Source organism: Toxorhynchites rutilus, chromosome 3 (genome assembly GCF_029784135.1).
Source record: "Toxorhynchites rutilus septentrionalis strain SRP chromosome 3, ASM2978413v1, whole genome shotgun sequence".
Classification (NCBI taxonomy): domain Eukaryota; kingdom Metazoa; phylum Arthropoda; class Insecta; order Diptera; family Culicidae; genus Toxorhynchites; species Toxorhynchites rutilus.
This window is the reverse complement of record NC_073746.1, coordinates 269,732,078-269,751,116: the sequence shown is the minus strand read 5'-3', so window position 1 is coordinate 269,751,116 and position 19,039 is coordinate 269,732,078. Positions and strand designations below refer to the sequence as shown.

Below are 19,039 nucleotides of genomic sequence, written 5' to 3'. Positions count from 1 at the left end.
AGAATGAGAATATCCCAAATCACCTTAGAAGACGTCACTACCGAAGAACGCCAGAACGAAATCATACGAGGACAACACGATTTCGCCCACAGAGGTATTCAGGAAAATCTTCAGCAAATCTCTCGAACATACTATTTCCCTAGCATGAAAAGAAAAATCAGAACGTACATAAGATTATGCGATCAATGCAATAAAGCCAAATATGATAGAGCACCTTACAAAATCAAACTAGGACAGACCCCCATCCCAAAACGGCCACTAGAGATTATCCATGTGGACATATTCATATCTCAACCGGATATGTTCTTATCCATTGTAGATAAATTCTCTAGGTTCGGAGTTTTAGTAAGTATCAAGTCCAGAACAATACAAGATATAAGAAGAGCCCTTCTGAAGTTCTTTAGCACTCATGGGAAACCTCAACTTATTGTATGCGATAACGAGCCATCCATGAGATCTATTGAGGTTCGAGGACTCCTCGATGACCTAGGCATACAAATATATTTTACACCGACAAATCATAGCGAGACCAACGGAATAGTGGAAAGATTCCACAGTACACTCGCCGAGATTTATCGTTGTAATAGGCATAAGTATGAATCACTATCCAACAAAGAATTATACAGAATTTCTTGCACTTTATATAATGAAACCATACATTCTGCAACTAACATGAAACCCCGAGAAATCTTTTTAGGTATCAAGGACCAAGATGAAAGACCTCTGGACGCCGAAGAAATATTGGCAAAAAGAGATAAATTATATGACGAAGTCGTATTAACACTGACCAAAACACAAAGGAACACACATAAACAACACAACCGGCATCTGGAAGACGAACCAAAATTGGTCCCAGATCAGCAAGTGTTACATAAAGTGCAGGGAATTCGGAATAAAACGAGAAAACGATATTCAACGGTTCAAGTTGTCGAAGACAGATTGAAAAGCTTTATTGACGACTCGAATCGTAGATTACACAAAAATAATATAAAAAGAATAAATAATAACTAATAATATTTTTTCTTTCAGATGGCACTTTGTCTGTTGATCCTTCTTGTTCTGCAAATGCAACTTTATTTTGGACAAATCATTCAAATTCAAGACATTTCAACAAACCCCGGACTATTGACCATACGAATGGAATCAACATTCATCAAAAACGGACATATTCACGTTTATCACGAAGTAGACCTCGACCTATACCAACCTATACTTAACCAACTCAACACCATAATCACCGGATTAGAAACCTTTCCTAACATCAGAGAAATCACAAGAATGTTGCGTAGTAAAATGCATGAAATTACAAACTTATACAGAATCCTTTCCCCTAAGGAGAGACACAGAAGAGGAGCCTTCAATTTTTTAGGGTCTACAATAAAATTAATTACAGGAAACCTAGACCAAGAAGATTTAGACAGAATTAACACGGAGATTGAACATCTCAAGGCAGGAAATCGACAGTTAATTAATGAAAACAATTTACAAGCAACAATCAATGAAAAACTACAAAATAGAATAAATAAAATAATCCAATCCATTAATGACCAACAAAGTAAGTTGGTAAAACAAATTATTTCAAATAGACAAGCTATATTAGATCCCAACAACGTAAACCAAAATTTCACGGCCCTCAGCAAAGTAATCAGAGTTTCATTTCACCTAGACCAAATACGAAACCACCTAGACACCGTATTCGAAACCATTCAATTAGCTCGCGTAAATGTGATTTCGAGGAACTTCCTAGAACCGGAGGAATTAAAAGTCATAGTGCATCAGTTAGAAAAACAGAACATTACATTGCTTAATTCAGAACAGGCTTATGAATTTATAAGTATAAAAATAGTCTTTAAGAACAGCAAATTATATTTTGTTATCTCAGTGCCATTTGTTAAAACGGAAATATTTAACGAGTTGCTGCTGGAACCATTACCAATCAACGGAACATCTCTAAAACTACCATCAAGGACAGCAATAGTAGGAAGCCAATCAACTTATCTTCTCAACGGGCGATGCCAACCTGTGGGACAAAATACCATGTGCGATCAGAACAATCTGATAGACGTTTCCAACGACGCATGTTATTCCAAAATCCTACGAGGATTTTCCGGAAAGTGCAGCTTCGTGGATCACGATGCCAATTCAGGCGTCAAGCGGCTAACTGATTTCCATATCGTGCTGAAGGACGTTCAAAAAGTATTCATACAATCGGATTGCAAACTGACAAACAGAACACTATCAGGTAGTTTTCTAATATACTTCTCAAACTGTGCAGTAATCATCAATGGCACAAAGTTTGACAATCGAGAAAGACACAACAAACAAACACCACTGGCAATATCGCTAGATGGTCTACAAATAGAAAAAGGCGCTCTCGAGGAGAATATAACTATAGAAAAACTACAAGAATTAAACATCCGCAACCGTGAACGAATGGATTCAATAGAAGAATCATTTGCAATCCATATCTCAACAAATATCGGAATATTTTCGATAATTATAATTTCTGGAATAGTAATAGCCATAACGAAAATCAACAAACGCACTAGTAACGTATTTAAAATTGGCCAGCATCCATTCCCAGAACCCCGCAGAACATTACCAGAGAAGAAGGAAAATTCAGAGAAACCAACATCCGCTAAAATCGAACCGGGACGGTTCGAACTTCATGAGGGAGCAGTTACCGTCAATTCCAAACGGCAACACCAGCCATGCACCAGCTCGAACAACCTAAACAGCGGCATCATCACTTTTGGCCAAACGTCCCATCTTCACTGAAATAACATATTCAACGTAGACACCACAACACGAATCAGCATAACAGGCAACGGTACGCAACTCGAGAATGTAGGTATCAAATTCCCTTCGGCTCATTGAGTAGGCATAAATCATAAGTCATGTAAACTGGAAGCGATAATAAAGTTAGTCTTAATCTTACAGTGAACAAGTGTAGTTCTTTTTTAAAAACGCTCTCCTTTAATTTAAAAACGTAAGTTATATATATATATATTATATATATATATATATATATATATATATATATATATATATATATATATATATTTTTTTTTTTTTATTATTCTAAAATCATTGCGGCCCGCGGCTATCATGAAAATTCTAATGCGGCCCGCACCATGTCTATACCTGGCCACCACTGGTTTAAACAAAATTAGGATTAGTTGTAATTTTTTCAAAGAAAACATGGAAAAATTGTTTGTTAGTAAAACTTTTTCCCTGTAAAAGTGCCCATCTTCCGATGTATGGACAACTTGCTGGAAATTGTAAGGACCCTTCAAATATATTTTTTTGAAGGAAGGCAATCTGACTTAGCGGTTAGAGACATCCTGGCTAGTCGCGACCTCAACCTTATGCTTCCCTTTACTAATTTCTCAAAAGAAATGATATCTCTGTTTTATTCCTCCCTTCCTCATCAAACCAAACTACCCCACTCGCTCCATCCTAGTCCTAAATCCTAATCTTGTCCAATTAATCTAATGTTAGATTTAGTTATTACTGAATTGTTAGTCTCAATTATATAGAAATAAAGTTATATTTAAGGTGAAATTCGACTCTGTAAACGTTAGATAATAAGTAATTGAGTCTGATTAATAAACGTTTTTGTAAAAAAAAAAATATTATGAAAAATTATGATAATAAATAAAGTAATCAACATTTCGTGAACAATAAAACACTAATAATTTTGACAAGAAACCCAAGATTAATTCATCTCTCGTCACTCAGTATCCGCCATCAAAAGCATACGTAGGAATTAATCTATGTCATTCTCATTTTTCCACCTTTTTCATAACACTATAATAGCTTCTGACATTCATTTTTTTTCCCAGTGCTCGCCTTTTTGTCCAATTCAGCGATGTTGCCGTTTCAATTATCGCACTTATTCTCAAACAGCAACGAATTGAATTATACTGTCAGGGTGGCTGGGTCCTACTTCACTTCACCTTTTTCATCAAAGTTTTAGCATGAATGCGTAACCGGAAAGCACCCATCCCAGCGTGGATCTAGCATCACTTTATTCCACACAATGTGTCACTTTGCATTATACTGCATTTCGCTTTTTCGGGGAGAAGTGGAAAGGACTTATGAAGGATCACAATCTAGAAACAATTTAAATCACTCTCTGCCTCACAAAGAGGCGTACACAGTCACCCACTTTAGACACAGCGCGGTCCGGAGAAAGCACCACAACGCGATACAATTTTCTTTCATTGCATTCATTCACTCCACTTTCACTTCGGCACTTTCCGCCATCCATGCATTTAAACTTCTGCCCTAGCCCTAGCGTTTTAATTTTGTTCCGCTACCACCATCACTCGCAGACTCAAATGCCTCGGATTTGCATCCCAACGAAAGCAATCGTTTGGTGGTGCGAGAATCTTGTGGCTTTGTTTTTCTTTCTTCCGTGTGGCTCCAACGAACGAAAAATTGCTTCTCCCCTGGCGATAAAATTCGAAATCTGAAACGAGAAGAAAGCGAAAAAAATATTCAGCAATTGGATGTAGAGCAATGATCGAGTGTTAAGAGTAGATGAATTTCGATAAGCTAATGTTGTGAAAATTGTTTCGATTATACAAAGGACAGTAACGTATTTGTCGATGCTGGTTGTGTTTTGTAGAGTTTAGAATGAAAGGGACCCATTTTTGGGGTGAAGGTGCATACTAATATCGTTGCTTCGATTATTCCATTTCTTTTTATCTTTTTCATACCTATCAATTGTCAATCGATAATTCAATATACCCCACGTGTAGAATTATAATCGATTTACCAATAAGTATTGTGACCTGTTGAACTCGACACGACTCTTGTCAACAGCAAAGGCGTGAGCTGAATGTTTTGTTCTCCAGAGCAATATCAACTTTAACGCACGAGTTGCTCTTCTTTGGAAGGAATTCAATCGTGTAAGAAGAGGTTCTGGAAAATGTGGGCCTATGTTGAACAGAAATTGACTACGTGTTTCACTGTTCAACGGAATATCTATCATGTTCTCAGATGATTTCTGATTCCACCTTTTCTATGTTGGAATACCCTACCGTGCTCTGCAACACGCGAAGCGTGCGGAATGTGAACTCGGTTGAACTTACCTGTAACTAAGTACAGGGTGGAGGCGCTTGGTGAGCAATAGACTAAACGATTGCCCGTTACTACAGAACTGATTCATATGCATAGTTAAGCCGAGTATTGCGTTGCAAAAAAAAGTAATCGTTTACGCGTTTGAAGGTGCGGGGAAATTACCATAGAAACTCGCTAGCAGAAAAAATGCGTGGGCCGGTTCTAGAGCCGGACTAGAGTCCATACTGGTGCCCTGACCGGTTTTGTATCGCATTTCATACCGTTGTTTTGATGAATAGCCTTCTATGTATGGAATTATATCAGCAGATATTTCTTATGCATTTTTACGGAAGCATTCCTCGAGTTTTGACGTAGGACTACGTCTTTCATTTCTATACCGGGGTGTAAAATCAAAGTTTCGAAAACGAAGGCGTTACGCCGGAGACCGAGATTTTCAGTGTTAATAGCTCCTAAACAACTGAACGAAATGGTATGATAAACACTTCATTCGAAAGATAAAATGTCTACGCGTTCTATACTTGTTACTTTCTGATCCAAAAACTTGTTTCAATAGTCTTAAATTTGCTTTCAAAATAGGCTATTGAAATCACCAATCGGTATATAAGAGAGCGCCACTCGGAAATCCACTCAGTTCTAATTGAACAGGGATTGGAGCATGTTGTCGCTGTTGTGGTGAAGCTCTTCATTTATCATGAAAGCGCGGATGAACGGTGTCACCAAGAGCCTGTTTGTGCACCTTAGGCCAGAAGGGAATCCATCAGGAGGAGAGTGATGCTACAAACGGTTCCCCGGGAAGATCTCGAAGCAGCCGCTACACACACACACACACACACACACACATACACGCAAGGAATTCTTTCCGTTTGGATGCCGTTCAGCATCGAGAAAGATCCGGAAAATAATCTGCCAGTTCCTCTAGGAATTTAAGAATACATTCATGTGAAAGAGTTTATTTGAATGTTTTCTATCCATGTAACACTGTGACCAAATATGTTTCAATCAAGTGCTATTAACAGATGGTTATCGAGTTAGCATTAACCACTAGTGGGCTTCCAGTATCGAGGAAAATGTGGAAATATCTAATCGTTACTGAAAATAATCTGCCAGTTCCTCTGGGAATTTAAAATTACATTCATATGAAAGAGTTTATTTTAATGTTTTCTATCCATGTAACACTGTAACCAAATACAATAGGTTTTGTGATTTTTTAATCAATCGCAATCAACAGGATAGCTTCTGAAGATTATTCTTCCCCATCAGTAGGATATTTCCGTATCCAATATTGGCTGCATAAAACCTTGTGCCTCCAACGTAACGCTCTCGTTTTCGAAGTTCTCCAAGTATTCATTCATTCAGAATGAATTCAGATTCAACTTCATACAAATGATCTCTAAATCAACGATAGTCAAGTTGTAATTTACGTCACCCTTGCGGTTATACCATAGATATAACCTACTTCCTGTTTTTATCAGAAGCACGAAGAATGAAGCACAATCTTGCAGTGCCTCGGTGCATGAGTTATGACTTCCAAAATATTTACATTACTATTTGTTTTTCAGAAGCAACTATTTTCTAATAATTATATCAGGATCACCCAAAACTCATTATTCAACGATCGAAAGCAATGCGCCTTGTGGATTCCTTCTACCATGATGTATAAAAATCAAACGCATAAATTAGTAGCTGTTTATATTCATCCTCCCTAACTACGGGCTTTCATCTGTAACTATAGTTTCTACAGCAAACTAACGCAATTGACGTCGGCGGTAAATATAATATTCAAACATCTCTTATCATGTTCCCGGTGACAGAAGCGATTATCACACATGAACCAGACCTGTTTTTACTTCCCGTTTATAACGATATTCTCTTCTGCTCATGCCTGCTTGTGTGGGTTTTATAAGATTAGCAACAATTACTGAATCGCAACCGCAATTCATGAAAAGGATGGTACCGTTTTGTCTCAAATTCCGAACACTTCATTTTGAAATGTAAATTTACTGAACTTAAATATAAACTGACCAGACGTCCCGCTTTTCGCGAGACAGTCCCGCATTTGAGCAAAATGTCCCGCGTCAGATTCTGTCCCGCGTTTGTCAAAAATGGAAATGATTGCAATGAATGTTCTGGCTTCGTGTCTGTCGAAATTGTAGAATTCGCATTGTGCTCACCAGGTACAAATGCTGTGATTTAACATTTTTTTCAGTCGTAAATAAAATCTGGATCACCGAAAAATCACAACCAACTGTCGATACGTTAACCCACGTTAAAGCGTTGGCAACTATATTCACCTACACCTATATTCACCTACACCTATATTCACCTATATCACCTACAAACAATATTGTTTTCGCAGCACTTGGGATAGTGTTTTAATATTTTTTTAACTGACGACTTCTGAAAGTATCTGACTATACTTAATTTTTTCTAAGGCTGCTGAAAGTGTAGGATATTAATTTGGCCGTCATTTTTATGCAAACAACCCGCGATTTTAAAACGCCTACAGAAAGTTCCGTTGAAATTCGTTGAAAATCCAAAAAGGTGATAAGTTTTTCTCTAGAAACGTTCTATTTAGGGCCTTCTGTGTAAGATCGTGTAGTTTTTTCGATAAAATAAATAGTTTATTTGATGAAAACTTTCAAATTTTCAATTTTCCCTTTGTAAGGCAGTGGCATCTGTACTGCTTCTCAAGAAAAAAATTATTTCGCTGCACTAAAAATAATGCTTTTATATTTTGTTGAAATAAGCCCTTTTTGTCTTAATTGCACATTGTTTATTTTAAACTGGCAATGAAGTGAACTTACAAGGCAGCGGCAAAAATATTGCCACCATATTCAGGCATACCAGTTTCTGTGCGATCTCTTTTTGTGCAATTCCTTGTTTGTGTGAATCTCTTTGTTTATTTGTTTAGTTTAAAGTTCATCTGACAATTTCGTCTTAATGAATAATTATAAATAGTTCTAAATAGTCGAAATAACACTAAAACATGGCATTGAGCACATCGGAATTCTCGATTCTGTTTTTGAAGCGTCGTGCTGGTTCTCCAAAATCAAAAAGGTGCTCTACTAAGGAAAATGTTCTTATCATCTCCGTAATTGGCTCATGTTGACCAAATGATGAACGATGCGGTAGCGGTTGCAACAAATACGAGGATCGTAGGACTCGGCTGGGGGCGTGAAAGTTCACTCTCTCGAGCAAGTTAGGTGCAATTTCAGCAGAAATTAGTTTGGCAATGAAAGTGGCTTGTTGAATACGTCTACGTCGCTGAAGTGTATCCAGATTCAGTAATCGACATCTAGCAGTATATGGTGGCATGTTTCGCGGATCATGCCAAGGCAGATGCCTGAGTGCTCTACGAATGAACCGTTTTTGAATTCGTTCAATCCTGATGCTCCACATGTGCTGATAAGGGTTCCATATTACCGATACTGTTTCCAGAATTGGCCGAACAAGAGAGCAGTAGAGTGATTTCAGACAGTAAGGATCACTAAATTCTCTAGAAATTCTCGAGATGAACCCAAGCTGACGATTGGATCTAGTGATCAGCGCAGAACGGTGTGCGTCGAAGGTGAGTTTAGAGTCGAGAAATCCAAAATGAAGTTATCGATCGTGTAGTCAAATATAATTGGCTGTTTTATTCGATAGAAACTCATGATCACACACTTAGTGATGCTGATGGAGAGTTTATTCAAGCGACACCAACACACGAACTGGTCGAGCAAGCTCTGCAAACGACGGCAATCCTCAAGAGTTTTGATGGTGAGATAAATTTTCAAGTCGTCTGCATAGATCGACACATAGCCGGATGCTAGAATAAGCGACACATCATTATAGAAGATTGCGAACAGCAGTGATCCTAGATTACTGCCTTGCGGAACTCCCGAAGAAACAACAAACGGAGATGAAGTGTAAGACTGGAGCTTGACACGGAGCGTTCTTCCAGAAAGGTATGACCTCAGCCAGTTTATGAAACCTTCAGAAGCACCAAGACGGGATAGTTTTCTCAGTAGGATGCGATGGTCAATTCGATCGAAAGCGGCTTTTATGTCGGTATAGATAGCATCGACTTGAGCACGTTCCTCTAAGCGGTTCACACAAAACGATGAAAACTCGAGAAGGTTGGTGCTAACCGAGTGTCCTGGCATAAAGCCATGTTGTGTTGGTGAGATATAGCTCTTAACTTCGAAAAAGACAACATCGTTTACGATCAGCTCAAATAACTTAGATCCAGCAGATAAGCTGGTTATACCACGATAATTAGTCACGTTACCCTTGTCTCCTTTCTTAAAGACGGGAAACATAAAGGAGTGCTTCCACACGTCAGGAAATATCCCTTGATACAACGAAGCTGTGTATATACGGGAGAGTGGAAAAGCTAAGGATGTAGCACAGCGACAAAAAACTATCGCTGGAACGCCATTAGGACCAGGTACTGTTGAACGTTTCAACTTTTTTACGCCCTTCACAACCATCTGTGGGGAAATAACGAATGGCCGCAAGTCTATTAAATTCTCCGGAACGTTAGCTGCAGCACTCTCGGCTTCCGATGGGGTGGCTGCATCAACTACAAACACTGAAGCAAAGTGTTTTGAAAACAAATTATATGTTTCAGGAACAGAGGACGACTCCCGATCTCCCAAGAATACCTTAGACGGAATATATGCAGTTTTCCGCTTGGAATTGACAAAATTCCAGAAACTTCTTGGATTTCTACGCAAATCCAAGATTTGTCTGGACACGAAGCACGTACGATTTGTAGAGAGTTGCGTTAAGGCTGCGGTATGCATTGCTAGCGAATCGAAAGTTGTGTTTTGTTTCAAGAGTTCGTCGTCGACGCAATTTGCGTTGGCATGAGTTTTTGGCGCGACGTAGGACACGAAGGAGTGGAGTGCTCCAAGCTGGATACATCGGAGGTTTCTTTCGAGGAGTATTCGTTACGAGCCAGTTGCAGACAATTTCGCAAAACCGCGCCGCCATGTCAATCACGTCCTGACCAAGGACACTCCAATTGTAGCTACCCAGAAACTCATTGCAGTGAAATCAATTTTAGAATAATTCAGCGATTGTTCAGCTTCGTTTCGATTCTCAGCAGCCGACATTGCTCCACCTGTAGTCGATAACGATAGTACTAACGGAAGATGGTGGAGATCCACCGCTAACAGTGGCGCTACGAATTCGCTGATGGCTATATTAACGTCGGGAGCGCAGAAAACTAGATCCAATGTGCGGCCACGAAAATTCCGAATGAAGTTGCACTGCTGAAGACCGAGAAAGGTGACTCCATCCAATAGAGCAGCGATTTTATAATGAATCACACGATCGCACAAAAACAGTTTTGCCTGTATGTATAAAAAAGAAATAAAAAAAATTGTGATTCGATTGTATGCAGGGTTCGATGACATACAGTGGAAATAAATCGAAGATTATATATAATCGAGTCTGCTCTGTATATTGTCACAATTTTTATCAACTGATTCAATAGTTTATTTTTGATCAAAGGAAAATATGAGCCCTTCGTCATGTAAGGATTATTTTTTACTGAAGTTTGCTAACTTGCCTAGTTTCCACGTACTTGTAAAGGGTTAAAAGAAATATTGCAGGACAGGTTTAACTTCCACAACACGTGCGGAGACTTAAGTTAAAATGTCTTTAAGAATTTACGTAAAATACACGTAAAATACACGGAGTCGAAAAACATCTTATATTTTAAGGTTTTTGGAAGGAAGAATGTCGGGAGTGACAATTGAACTCATAACCTTTGGTGTGAGAGGTACGGATGTTAAACACTACGCTAGATTGCCTCCTTTTGCTGCAATGTAAATATTTTTCATGTAAAGTATTTCACGAGTGAATAATACTTAAAGACTTACTAAACAATTGTACTTCTTCAGCTTATATTCACATAACTTACTTTTTTTTGCGTCCCGCGTTAGACCTCTGGCCATCTGATCACTTTACTTAAATATTTCAAATAATTGAATAATAAAAATCCTGACATTTTTTGTGGTATAGGCCTCATTTTAACATTATTCACAGGTATCGATACTGCTCAAAACTTATAATACTAAGCATTTGCAAAAAAGCGATAAAATATTTGCGTTAGCAAATTCGGAATTTTAATCAAGTTTCGATGCAAACAATCCAAATTTTTGGAAGTGTTATATTTTTTCAAAGAAGAATAGCTAATTCGCTTTGATTTGATATATCGATCATCTGAACCGGTCTAGTAGTTCAAAAGTTATGATTTAAAAAAAAAATTGCGTCTTGGGTGTTCGGAATTTGAGACAAATGTAATCAAACATATTTTTAGTTTTTCACCATGAATATGAATTTTTAAATTAATTTCATGGTGACCAAATGAAAGAAAAGGCTCTATTGTATTCAAAACCACATGAATTTCGCGAAAAAGTACCATTTTTAGTAATGAGACACTGTTTAATGGTCGTCAAAGCTTAAGTGTTCGGAATTTGAGACAAAACGGTATATAGAAAGCGCAATGTAAATTGTTTTTTTAATGTGGTAGAGGAGAAAAGTGGTTTGATAATTGATCGTAATGTCTAGCTAAATTTAAGAAAATAATTAGGTCAGTTCATGCATTTTGATAGATTACGATCTTCGTTATAAGTACATTTAATGAATAAGTCTGATCGGTCGTTATTTTTTTACGTATGGCACGATGCCTTGGTCATTTCATTCATTCATGTGAAAGAAGAATCGTCAAATAATCATTATATTTTACATTTACCTCTGAAGTTATTGCATCTCCCAAGTGTACGTACTTCTAGATCCAAGAATTTGCTTGTGTTCATGAACTTCAGCCACACAGTTTAGTTTTGACATGCACTCCAAGTTTTTATATTATAGAAGCTTTTAACTTGCAAATTCATTAGCCTCTAATATCAATAATGCTGATTTCCCCAGGCTCCTTTGCTTTGAAGTCCGTATTTAGGGGAACCACAATCCGGTCTACATATATGCATGTGAGAACAGAAATGGCCCCCGCTTGCATGTATTGCACTGCAAATATTCCGCAGGCTCCATGGTTTTGGAGTTCGTGTTGGGGGAAACACATTCCGATCTGCACAAATGCAAGTGATTACAAAAAACATTGTTATGTAAATACTTATTAGAAGTTTACAAAATATAGAGAAATCTTGTTCATCTTTCATAGTCTCTCAAAGTTATGCATCACAAATTTAACACGACCGCAAAGGGTTAAATGTATTAGTTCCAGTATATATTTTTTTAAGCTTAAATGTCATTGATCGACATAGTTATTATGAAATTCACGATATTGATGGTATCCACGTAAAAATTCGCATTCACTGTGCTTTAGTAGAAAAAAGATAAACAGTGTTATTTATTTATTGTAGATCAAGCCGTGGATGCAGACATATGCATCTTTTAGCCTTAGATTGAACACTTAGAACTGAGTACTACACGCTACATATGAATGTCAAAATGACTCTCATTCGGACTGATTCAAATGCTATATGAATAAGATTAATGAGTTGGGAAAAAATATCATTGAGATCAAGCCATAACTAATATTGGATCGTTATTTTGCAAAAACTGTATAAGTACAGATTATTCTGTAGATATGGTACCACTGAACAGATCCACTAGACATTAAAATTATTTTAGAAAAAGTGTGAACTGGTATATTGCTGCATGAAGTACAAGATACGTATACTTTCTTACTGTGGAGGGTGAGAGCAGACAAACGACTGCAAAGAGGTAATTTGGTTGACAGAAACAATCAAGTTTGTTATGATTTTTTGTGACAAAATGAATAATAATATATTCAAAACCACTAACTTTTATGTTTTTCACTTCCAAAATGATATTTCCACCCACTAGTTTAGATGTTTCAAAACTATATCCTGTACTAAATTTTCTCATCTTTCAAACGGAAGCAACAGAATCGTCTTTTGTAGCGTACTTTTGAATGTAGAGCTAGTTTGAGGCAAACCGGGCCCGAAACAAAAACAAAAGTTTTATAACTCTATCATTGTTGAAATTCAACCATAAGTCTCACAGTCTCACAATCTGATTTCAGTCTCCAAATTATTTTTACTGTATATAATTGAATCCTGTATATAATTGAGCAAAAAAATTTTTTTCGTTGTTTTATATAGACATATATTTTTTTGTTTTTTTGAATATAATGTTTGACGGGGAAGAATGAAATGAGATAATCGAGTTGTAGAGGGAGATAGCGACTAAACGCCCGACTGACTACTGAGCCATGTTGACGGAGAAACTGCGCGAATTAACTATCACATTAACGTTGAAATATTGTATTTTGACGTAGGACTACGTCTTACATTAAGGGTGCCACATCAGAAAACATGTCACGTTTTTATGAAATAAAGTTAACGTTAACTATTTTTGCTGCGAACGATTTTTAACGATTTGCATACCAATCGAATCGGGAGTTTTCTAAGATTTGTTTGATATACTATACATTACAATCCCATAGTCTGTATATGGTTTAAATTGATGAAAATTGGAAGCATTCTCATTTCTCCATACATTTGTTCTATCCATTTGTGTGCTTTCCCGGACAGAGCTGTCAATAACGGGAAACATATGCAGCCGCTAGAATAGAAACAACGAAGGGAGATAGCGGATAGAAAACATTTACGAAGTAAACTCCACCCCTGCATAGTAAGTAAGCTGTCGCTAGCGTATAGGTATTGTATCTCCTCTGAGGAAAATTCTCGGAATCTTTCTGTGCCCGAAACAACAAATGTCGCTTATTCTGATCGTATTGTGTTTTATGTTTCCTCTCGAGCTGTGAATGCTAGCGAATATTTCACTTGAAATACATCTAGCATTGCAATTAACACAACCATCCAAGCCATGGCAAAGCAGGTGAAAAAAGAGAAGAGTGCAAATGCTTATTGGTCGCTTCTAGCCATCAGTGTGTGTGTTGCATGTTTTCGTTGCGCGAAACTTAGAACTTGATCATGTCCTGTACATGTGAATAGCACACCTTCGATACTTTTAAAGGGTGTGTCACATCAAATTGCATCACGGAAAAAACGCTGTAGAAATTTAATTTTTAGGAATTATATCTTCAGCTTTCGCTTATAATCAGATAAGAGTGTATAGATCACGTTGGCCATGCTTCACTGTCAATTTTTCGTAAATTTGGAAAAATGTCGTCGAACGAAAAAGAGCGTCGTGAATTAATCCTGTGCACTCATTTCGAGAATCCGGAGTTGTCACATCGGGACATCGGTAAGATGCTGGGAATCGTCCAATCCACGGTCAGCAGAGTACTAAAACGATACTTCGAGAACCTAACCATCGACCGGAAGGTGAAGAACGGCAAAAATGGATGCTCCGTCAGTGAAAAAGATCACAAGCGCGTAGTTAAGCAGTTTAGACGTGATCCGAGAAGTTCGGTCCGGGATGTCGCCAATAAGCTGAATTTGTCAAGTTCGTTCGTCTAGCGGACCAAGCAGCGGGAGGGCCTGCGTACATACAAGGTTCAGAAGGCTCCTAACCGCGACGAAAGGCAAAACATGGTGGGGAAGACGCGAGTCCGGAAACTGTACACCGAAATGCTGACGAAGTCGCATTGCCTGGTAATGGACGACGAAACCTACGTCAAAGCGGACTTTCGTCAGCTGCCGGGCCTGTTGTTCTTCTCCGCAGAGGACAAATTCAACGTTCCGGAGGAGATTCGCAAGCAGAAACTATCCAAGTTTGCCAAAAAGTACATGGTGTGGCAAGCGATCTGCTCTTGCGGAAAGCGGAGCGTCCCCTTCGTGATGACCGGCACGGTAAACGGGCAGGTTTACCTTAAGGAGTGCCTACAGAAGCGCTTACTACCACTATTGAAGCAGCACGAGGGCCCGACCATCTTCTGGCCGGATCTCGCTTCGTGCCACTATTCAAAGGACGTGTTTGAGTGGTACGAAGGTCACCTTCGTGCCAAAGGAAATGAACCCGCCCAACGCGCCGGAGCTTCGCCCAATAGAGAAATATTGGGCGATTATGAAGCAGGCCCTCCGGAAGAACCCAAAAGTTGTCAAATCGGAGGCGGACTTCAAGAGAAAATGGATTTCTGTTAAAAAAAACTACAACCTGACGTTGTACAGAACCTTATGGACGGGGTAAAGAGGAAGGTGCGAGCATACGGGCTTGGGCTCGAAGTATGAATAAAAAGAAAATGCCAAAAGTTGTTTAATAGTTTTTATTTTACTGTCTAAAATTTTCAAAAGGCTCGGTCTACTGGGCGAATTTCTACAGCGTTTTTTCCGTGATGCAATTTGATGTGACACACCCTTTAGGTGCCATTCGTATTTGCTCTCGTGCGCATCGACTCTGTTCTGATGCAACAAACTCCTAACTTTGTTTTTGTTGACGGTTTTGACCGAGAGTCGAGAAACGATTTTTCATAAACGGTCATTCTCGCGATGTTCCATTTTTATCGCTTCAACTGTGTGCATCTGTTAGACGCGTGTTTGACGCTTGTTGAATGGCGATGCACGGAAGATGCCTTTCGTTAGATACTCAGTGCAATGCGTGCATTGATATAAAGAAACAAATTGCGACATATCTATATATATATATATAAATAGATTTCTGTCTGTCTGTCTGTCTGTCTGATTCTTATGAACTCGGAAACTACTGAACCGATCAACATGAAAATTGGTATGTAGGGGTTTTTGGGGCCGGGGAAGGTTTTTGTGATAGTTTGAGACCCCTCCCCACTCTCTAAAGAGGTGCCGCCATACAAATTAAACACACATCTCTACATTACTCGGGATGAATTCAAGCAAATGAAACGAAATTTGGCATATGATGGTTTTAGGGTGCAATAAATGATTCTATGGTGGCTAGACACTCCGCCCCCCTCTCTAAGGGGGGACTGCCATACAAATGAAACACAAATTTCTGCATTACTCGAGAATTAATCAAGCAAACGAAACCAAATTTGGCATGTGGATGTTTTAGGATGCAATAAATGTTTTTACGGTGGTTAGACACTCCACCTCCCTCTTTAAGGGGGAGCTGCCATACAAATGAAAGACAAATTTCTGAATAATTCGAAAACTAATCAAGCAAATGGAGCCAAATTTGTCATGCGAATGTTTTAGGGGACACGAACTGTTTCCATGGTGAATAGACACTCCTCACCTCTTTCTGAGATAGGGGGGGCAAGGTCGATTAGAAGATCAATCAATGAACCGTTCTGCGATTGGACCCATGAACTTACTCATAGTAGGAAAACGTGAATGTAACAAAATAACAAAAAACAAATTTTGGGCAGAACGAAGTTTGCCGGGTCAGCTAGTGACCAATAAGTGTAAGGCAAAGGCAAGAGACAACCGTTGCTTCTCGAAATGATTCTACAAAACCACGCAAGCCATTTAACGTTTTCAGGGTCCCGGAACTTTTTATTAAAGAGTTATTCATGAAATTTCGACGTATTCGCAAATAATATCCGAAATGATAAACCAACAAATTTCAAAAAAGAAAGATTGTTTGGGTTTTCAACATTTCATAAATTGTACCAAAAATGTAAATCCGTCTCTAATTTTTGCACATGTAGAATCTACCTCAAAGTAAATTATAAGTAATTATAAGTAAATAATAAAATAAAAAAAAATAAAGTAAAAATAAGAAAACCTTTCTAATATAAGCAGATTTCTAAGAGAAAATATAAAATAATAAATGAAGTATCCAATGTAACCAAGAAAACCGATTAGAAAAAGGTTTAGTGAGCAATATAAATCGTTTTCTTTCGGTCAGATACCTTTGCAATGGAATACTATATATTTTATATTTAATTTCATGGAGAGGGAATATAGGACACTGTGATTGAATTGTATTCACTAAATGCTTCAGGAAAATCCTAATGATTTTAGTGGTTTTTCTGTTCCCAACCAAAATAACTAATTCTATGATTCTATTTGATTTTTTATTGTTTCAGACAACTGTTTTTGTTTATTCATCAACCACGTCTCATTGCATCTTTCCTCGAAAACCACTCACTACGCGATACTGGTTCGCTCCGTCAGCACAGCTGCCAGCTAAAGTTGTGGCCTAACTTGCAACGGAACGCCAAAATCTCGTCTCGCGGAAACCACGAAACCATTTTTTGCTCTCATGTGTCCAATTTTTCCTACACGTGTCTTTTGGTACCTTGTAGTACAACAAGCGAGCAATAGGGTTTGTTGCCAAATTAAAAAACAAACAAACAACTCAAACCATTCAATGTTCCGTGCCTGCCAACGATTTCCCAGGGTGTGCAAATCGCCCAAAGCGCAATTTTTTACGCTCTATCTGCAAGCTCGCAACAAGACTTGCGAGAATTGATTTGCATACTGCAACCTACATGTTTCATCTAGTGAAACAAACAGCTTCGTATCAGTTCGAACAGAAATCAATCATACTACGGAGGAGAATAGTTGCAAAAGTTGGGTAGAACGCAATACGCTTGCAGATCCAATTAGTCAATAAGTTTTAATACAGTTAACATGAGTTCGGTGAGCAAATTGAAATACTCAAGATTTAATGATTGATGTAACCATGGGCAACACTAGTGCCATAATTCGTGCAATTGAAACGTAATTCACGTACGACTGAAGCTCTGTCTGCATGCGGTTGGCGATTGGCCATTGGTCACCTGAAGCTCGACCACCATAATTAAAAGAATGATGTACGGTTGAAATGAACCAGAACCGGAAGACTATTAACAATGTCACGGAGATAAGGTGGCAATTAATTTCACGCTTTGTGCTTCAATTAATAACGATAATCTTAGGTGCGAAAACCCGTCATGCATGGTAATCAAATATTATGTCGGATAATAAGCATTTGCCAGTATTGAAGCAGTGAAATTTCAACGAAAAGTATAAAGCTATAGTCAATTCGAATTCAGAATCACAGCCCGTTTCATAGGTGTGCCCGTAGTGGTCGATTCTATAAAATTTTCACAGAAATTCGCTTTGAAAGTGTTTCTTTACAATCCGTTTAGATTCTCAGAGTTGTGCAAAAAATGCAAAAATTACAAAATCGTTAAAATTGAGAACAATTTGGACGAACTTAGGGCTCATGGAAGTTGTTGTGGCCAAAAATATAATTCCGGTGAAACACCTACCCGGAGAATCCGTCAGTGGCAGCGATCTCAATAATGACCAATCAATTATCACCCAATAATTGCAGCATCAATCACGAACCTCACTGGCCTTGCCTCCGAACAAGTGTTCCCGCAGCCAGTAAGTTTTCATTCGAAGTGTTTTTCCGCTGACAGAAAAGCTTATCTCTGTCCAAGAACTCGAAGGAATATTCAAAGAAGATTATCATGAGTATTTGTTCTTCTCTTCCCCTTTTCACTTCGCTCGCTAATTTGGCTTCATCTGAATTCGTGCTGTTGGATATATACTCATAGTTAAGAGGAACTCTTGGGTAAAAGTTTTTCCATTATTTTTTTTACCACATCGTTCTGTTCATAATCTCCTAGGAGTACAAGTTTTTCCGAGCTCCTCCTTGTCATCGAGGATTTTCTCCCTACATGCCAACATGTCTCCGCGTTCCCCGGCGTTCGGTTACGGTCCGTTACTTAAGCCTAGAATGAACCCATCAAACACTGTAACTCGCGGATAGATATAAACGCTCGCTAACTTCCTCCCCAAAATGTGAATAATTTAGCATTTCTTAGTCCGCCGATGAAATTGCACTACTTCCTGGTGCTTGTTTCCACCCTCGTAGTGATGCCGTTGTTGTTTGCTCGGGGGAAACTTCTTCTCTCCCAACGGATTTTCCGGCCCAGAATGTGCCGTCGTCTATCGAAATCATCCTGCCTCTAGACGGAACGCGGATGTGTGCGTGGGTGCTTTTATATGGTCCTCGATTTTTATGACCATGCATGGCAGTTCATCTTTAGCCGGGGCCCGTGCTATCTCCGGAGCAATGCATTACGATCGTATTA

General features: G+C 38.5%; 1 protein-coding gene across 4 annotated transcripts in view; it reads right to left on the bottom strand.

Annotated features, from left to right (window-relative positions):
- Window positions 1-19,039, bottom strand: part of LOC129775527 (neuropeptides capa receptor) — a 237,546-nt gene that overhangs the window by 207,380 nt on the left and 11,127 nt on the right. For 3 of the 4 annotated variants that reach the window (XM_055780365.1, XM_055780366.1, XM_055780363.1), the window contains one exon: window positions 3,798-4,474. The gene's annotated coding sequence lies outside the window, so the exon portion shown is untranslated. The remainder of the gene's footprint in view (window positions 1-3,797; window positions 4,475-19,039) is intronic. The other variant, XM_055780364.1, reaches the window with a different exon arrangement.